Genomic DNA, 6,209 nt, shown 5'->3' on the forward strand with positions numbered 1-6,209 from the left:
GATATAGAAATCCATGCTTGCTAGAGTGACCGCCACCCTGGTCCCTGATTGGTTACCCAGTCACGTGACCCTTTCGGCAGATCGCCCCATGAAGGGGACGAACACCACAAGCTGCACAACTGACATCGACCCGGCAATGTGGAAAATTGCTCGCTATACCCTGTACAAATAAACTAGAACAAAGCCAACCCGGCCAATTACCGTCCCATCAGTCTACTCTCGATCATCAGTAATATTGTGTGTGATATTGTATGCATGCCAATGTGGCCAATAATATGTACCTTGAAGAAGCTGCACAGTGATTTCATTCTGACATCACCGTATGTAAGGCTAAAACAGGTAGAGCCTCCATGTTAAATGTTTAGTATTGCCTGCGAACTCGACTACAGATGTTCACTATTGTCTGTGACTGAATAAGACTCCATGTATACCTTATGAGTCAGGCATATCAACCGAGGCAGCACCTTCCAAACCCATGACAGCTAACATCTAGATGAACGAGGGCAGCAGATACCTGGGAACACCAACACCTGGAGGTGCCCCTCCAAGCCACTCACCATCTGACTTGGAAATATATCACCGTTCCTTCACTGTCCCTGGGTCAAAATCTTGGTACTCCCTCCCTAACAGCACCAAGGATGTACCTACACCGCAAGGACTGCAGTGGTTCGCAAAGGCAACTGACCATTACCCTCTCAAGGTAATTAGGCTTGGCCAATAAATGTTGGTCTAGCCAACGACACCCACGCCCTGTGATTGAACAAAAAGGGATCCCGCATGTGTGGAACCCACCAGCCTCCATTCCTTCCCCTGTAAAAATGGGAATTGCTCCATTCAGGGTGGGACATTGGATTTCTGGCCACTTCCACCATTTTGCTATGACAGAGAGCCTCTCTTTATGGTGAAAATCTGGGCCAGGGTCATGCTTTCTATGGTCGCATCAATAGTTGACATTAGGATCACAAATGAGGAATAGTCGCTAGGGCCAGAACAGGAGAGCCAATGCACCCTGGCACTCTTTGTGAATTGTTACTTCAAGCTTAAGGGAGACAACTGGGGAATGGTACACGGTTTGGTTTCTAATTTTTCATCAGCATTGAATGTTAGGGGAAGGAGATGGGCTGAAGGTAATGTCATGGGGATGTGCCTTGTGGTAAGCAGAATGAAACCGAGGCCTTTCTTTGTGTGGCCTGGGGAGCCCTCCTGCTCCTCCTTGTTCCACAGATATAAAGTTAACTTTTAGGGCCGTGTCTCTTAGATTTTATTAAAATGTACTCCATGAGATCCCACTGTGCCATTAAAATGGCATGAGGATCATATTACCCTAACTAGCATATGTGAATGAGGCTCACACCTGAGTTCAGTGGCCAACTTAGTTGCTGAATAAAAATTAGCTTTAAATGCACTGGTTTAGCACACTGGGCTAAATCGCTGGCTTGTAATGCAGAACAAGGCAGCAGCGTGGGTTCAATTCCTGTACCAGCCTCCCTGAATAGGTGCCGGAATGTGGCGACTAGGGACTTTCCACAGTAACTTCATTGAAGCCTACTTGTGACAATAAGTGATTATTATTATTAAAGCGCCAAACTTTGAGTTTAACTCCCTTTCCATCCAATAGCTGGAGAGGGATTCTGTGGACTGCTAGCTACTAGAGGTGGCCTGATCAATCAGGTACAAGGGAAAAACAGAGGGCTGGATTCTCTGATCCCTGACAGTGAAATCACGTTCGGCGAAGGGATGGAGAATCCTCGATGACGGCGAAATCGGGGGCGCTGTGCTGCTTTTGCGATGCTCCACCCCTGAAAGGCGCCATACTCTGCGAGTACGCCGTGCAACATATCCACGGCCTCCGTACGTTGGCTGAGGCCCGCCCCGCGATGCTCCGTCCCCGACCAGCCTAGTTTCCGGCGGCATGGGACACGTGTGGTCTCGCCCGTCGGGAACTGAGTGTGGCGGCTGCGGACTCAGTCCAGCGCCGTCACAGTTGGGGGAGGCTGATCCGCGAGCAGGGATGGACATATTCAGGGCTGGGGGCACTGTGGTGGGCGGTCCGGGGCATGCGAGCCAGCCGAAGAGGGGGACCATTACGCGGGCCGGGTCCGTGAGCGGCATCCGCCATGAGGCACGGCGCATGCGTGGCCACGGACCCGGCAATTCTCTGGGCTGTATCGGCAGCTAGAGCCGGGTTCTCTACGCTGCCTGTCTGCTAGCCCCCAGCAAAACAGGAAATCGGTGGCCATTTTCGCCAGTTTTCCTGACGTAAAACGCCACCGTTTTCACGTCGGCCAGGGGACTTAGTCTCTGGAACGGAGAATTCAGCCCAGGATTCTTGCTTTGCGTCAAACACCTTGCAGGCCTTTCGGTCCGCTCCGCCGGCCATGATCAGGTTCCCGTCAGTCTCAACGAGGTTCTCGCCAGAGCGGGTGGGAACAAACAAACACCTAATTAAACACCATTTCCATATCATTTTCGGGCAGGAAGCCTGATTCACCAGCCTCCTGGGATTCTCCAGCTTGGAGTCACACTGGCATTAATTGGTGCAAGTCCTGACATGTGAGGACCCTCGGCCTTGGCCCTGCCATCCCAACCCAAGCCCCACCGACCCCCAGCTCCCCAGAAGGACCTCCTTCGGCACCCTGGAGGCAAGTGTAGGGAGGGTACTTGCCCCCTTGCCACCTCCCCCCCCCCCCCCCCCCCCCCACTCAGAGTCCAAGGCGCCAGTTTATCACTGCCAAAGGGCAGAGCCAGAAGGAGGTCTGAGGGGCCGGGGCCTGAAGAGGGGGGTGCATTTGGTATGCTCATGACGGGGTTTTGCTCATTTTGGGGGGGTGGCTTTTCCAGCAATTGGGGGGTGTGGACAAACAATTCGGGGGGAGTGGGGGTCTAACAACACCTCAGAGGAGTGGGACCTGTCAGCGAGTTTAGGTCCCACCCCTCTCAAGTCCAACATGAAACCCAATCCTGTGAAAACAAGTTTCTAAGTGCCACTGAATGGCATGCCCGCATTGCTCCCAGCACCAGCGGACAACACTTCCAATTCCCCGCTGACAGGGGCACTTGGGGTCAAAACAGGAGAATTGCAGCCTGGTTAGCAGCCTGGTTTGACATGTTTGCAAAGTGTGTGAATTGGATGTCTGATTTTATGATTTAAATTTACTCCAGGATATGGCTTCACGAAGAATTCCAAGATGCTCACATGGAAAGGAATGACTGGTACTGCCTTCATAAGAGGAGTCGATTACCAAAATGAAGGGCTGGTTGTCCATGCACCTGGACTTTTCCTTATTTATTCAAGGATTCTTTTTAGGGATGTTAACAGTGTAAACGACACATTTCTAGAACAAAATGTATTCAAAAGAGCCAAGCGGTACCATCAAGACATATCTCTAATGAGAATAATAAAACATAATTATTGTGCCATGAATATAAATGTTTGGTCTGAAAGTACAGGAATATTTATGTCAAGCGAAGGAGATTACATTTATGTCAGTCTGTCATACCCAGACTTAGTTGGGTTTGATGAGCATTCTACTTACTTTGAGTTGTACTGGCTTTAGTTTGCATTGCCAGTTTTCTGTATTCGTGCACATATTTCCCTGGCATATAGTTATCGACGTGCTTACCGGAACTTTTATTTAGTTGGTATTAGTAAAGCTGGAGTGCTCCATGAAGTCATTTATTTAATATTTCAATTTTTCCTCCTATAATTACTCAGATCATCTTTTGTCCTGATTGGGCAGCACGGTAGCACAGTGGTTAGCACTGTTGCTTCACAGCACCAGGGTCGCAGGTTCGATTCCCGGCTTGGGTCACAGTCTGTGCGGAGTCTGCACGTTCTCCCCGTGTCTGCGTGGGCTTCCTCCGGATACTCCGGTTTCCTCCCACAAGTCCCGAAAGACATGCTGTTAGGTGAAATGGACATTCTGAATTCTCCCTCTGTGTACCAGAACAGGCGCCAGAATGTGGTGACGAGGGGCTTCTCACAGTAACTTAATTTCAGTGTTAATGTAAGCCTACTTGTGACAATAAAAATTATTATTATAAGGTCAAATGGATTGGTTGAATATAATGCATGAGTTTTACATTTATTAGCACACTAGTGCCAAACAATATAGTATTACAATCCGAGACCAGACCCCCAACAGTTGCTAGGATACTGGACAGGGTTATTCTCTCTTCCAACCTCTTCTGTCGGGCAGGAGATACAAAAGTCTGAGAACACGCACTAACAGGTTCAAAAACAGCTTCTTCTCCGCTGTTACCGTACTCCTGAATGACCCTCGTATGGAGTGAACTTATCTCTCTATGCATCTTCTTTACTGAGTAGCACTATACTTTGTATGCTTCATCCGATGCCTATGTCTATGTATTTACATTGCAGATTTATCTTTTTGTTACGTATTTCATGTATGGAACGAACTGCCTGGACTGTACGCAGAACAATACTTTTCACTCGGTACATGTGACAATAAATCAGATCAAATCAGAAACCGCAATATTTTATTTTAAATTTGTATGACTGTTGGAAAAGGATACTTCGCTCCGGAGTGGTTTCACACAAAATAGGGATATGTTATGTTCAACAAACTTTATTACTCGCACAATATTAAAATATATTTAACGTCACACACGAAAATAGCTTATAATTACCCCTTAAACAATGTTGATCAATACAGTGACACAATAATCTTTAATTGCTAACTTTAGATGGATCAAAAATCCATTAACCCAAACTTTTATGATGTGTTAATTGCACCTCTGGCTCCAAAAACCTTGCTGTCTTGCAAACCAGGATTTTTAAAAACATTGCAGCAGTCAGAAACACACTGACCCAGGCTTTTTGACCCTTACTGCACCAAATACGTATAATAGAATATAGCTAAAATTCCTACATTTATCACAGTAGGATTCGGGTAGTTGGATAATGAGAGCCAATCTGATTTTTTGGCTTACTTTCTAATTCTCTGATAGAGCACACATAAATTACATTCTACATTTAGATTATCTGTGCTTACCCATCTTCACATTGCTATAGGTATTTGTGACAGTTGGAAGATGATTGTAGCCGGTGACCTTTCTGCGGAATATTTTATTAGTTGCAGAAAGTCCCTAAATATTAAAAACAAATTAAGAAAATTAAGGATTAATTTAGGACTAATTGTGCCAACACATGACTCACTGACCATAAATGCAGATTAAGGGGCAGCACGGTGGTGCAGTGGGTTAGCCCTGATGCCTCAAGGTGCCAAGGTCCCAGGTTCGATCCCGGCTCTGGGTCACTGTCCGTGTGGAGTTTGCACATTCTCCACGTGTTTGCGTGAGTTTCGCCCCCACAACCCAAAGATAGTGCAAGGTAGGTGGATTGGCCACGCTAAATTGCCCATTAATTTGAAAAAAATGAATTGGGTATACTACATTTTTTTTAAAAAATAAATGAAAATTACATTTTAATAAATCTTTTTGTATCACAAATTCTTATGCATTTCAAATGCTTTAATGCTTTTACACACTAATTTAAACTTTGCATGTTTCTTTGTGAAAGAATGTGAAGTGCATGAATAAAGGTTTATTTTTCTGTTTGTCGAGTTTGTTTTGCTAATGTTCTTTCATAAAAGGTGCTCTGTTGCTTTTACCCTTCATTGGGTCTGACGATGTGGATTGAATTGGCAATGTGAAAGGAGAAGGTAAGGAACGGGCAGTGCTGACATATACCAAACTTCTACCGCCATTGATTTATCGTTTCATTGTAGTAATGTTAGTCTTTGTCTGTTAAGTGGGGAAGTTTAAGTCAGTTGAAGGGTCACTCTGTTATTGGGCCTGGGCTCACCCTGACAAATGATCAGATTCAGGCTGAACAATACGGGGTTTAACTAAAGGTTGAGACTGAATCATTTGATAATCGCGTGGAATAGCAGTTAGTTCTGCAAAAGAAAGCTGTTAAGTTGGGGTTTCTGTAGAAGTAGGATATAGGGATAAATGGGAAAAAGACTACAGACCAAGTGCCAGAAAGTGGGATTAGACTAGATAGATGCTTGATGGCTGGCTTGGACACGATGGGCCGAAAGTCCTCTTTCTGTGCTATATGACTGTGACTCAAAGAACAAAGAACAATACAGCACAGGAACAGGCCCTTCGGCCCTCCAAGCCTGGACTGGTCATGATACCAACCTTTGCCTAAACCCTCAGCCATACCCCTCAATACCCATCCT

Source organism: Scyliorhinus torazame, chromosome 7 (assembly GCF_047496885.1).
Source record: "Scyliorhinus torazame isolate Kashiwa2021f chromosome 7, sScyTor2.1, whole genome shotgun sequence".
Classification (NCBI taxonomy): Eukaryota; Metazoa; Chordata; class Chondrichthyes; order Carcharhiniformes; family Scyliorhinidae; genus Scyliorhinus; species Scyliorhinus torazame.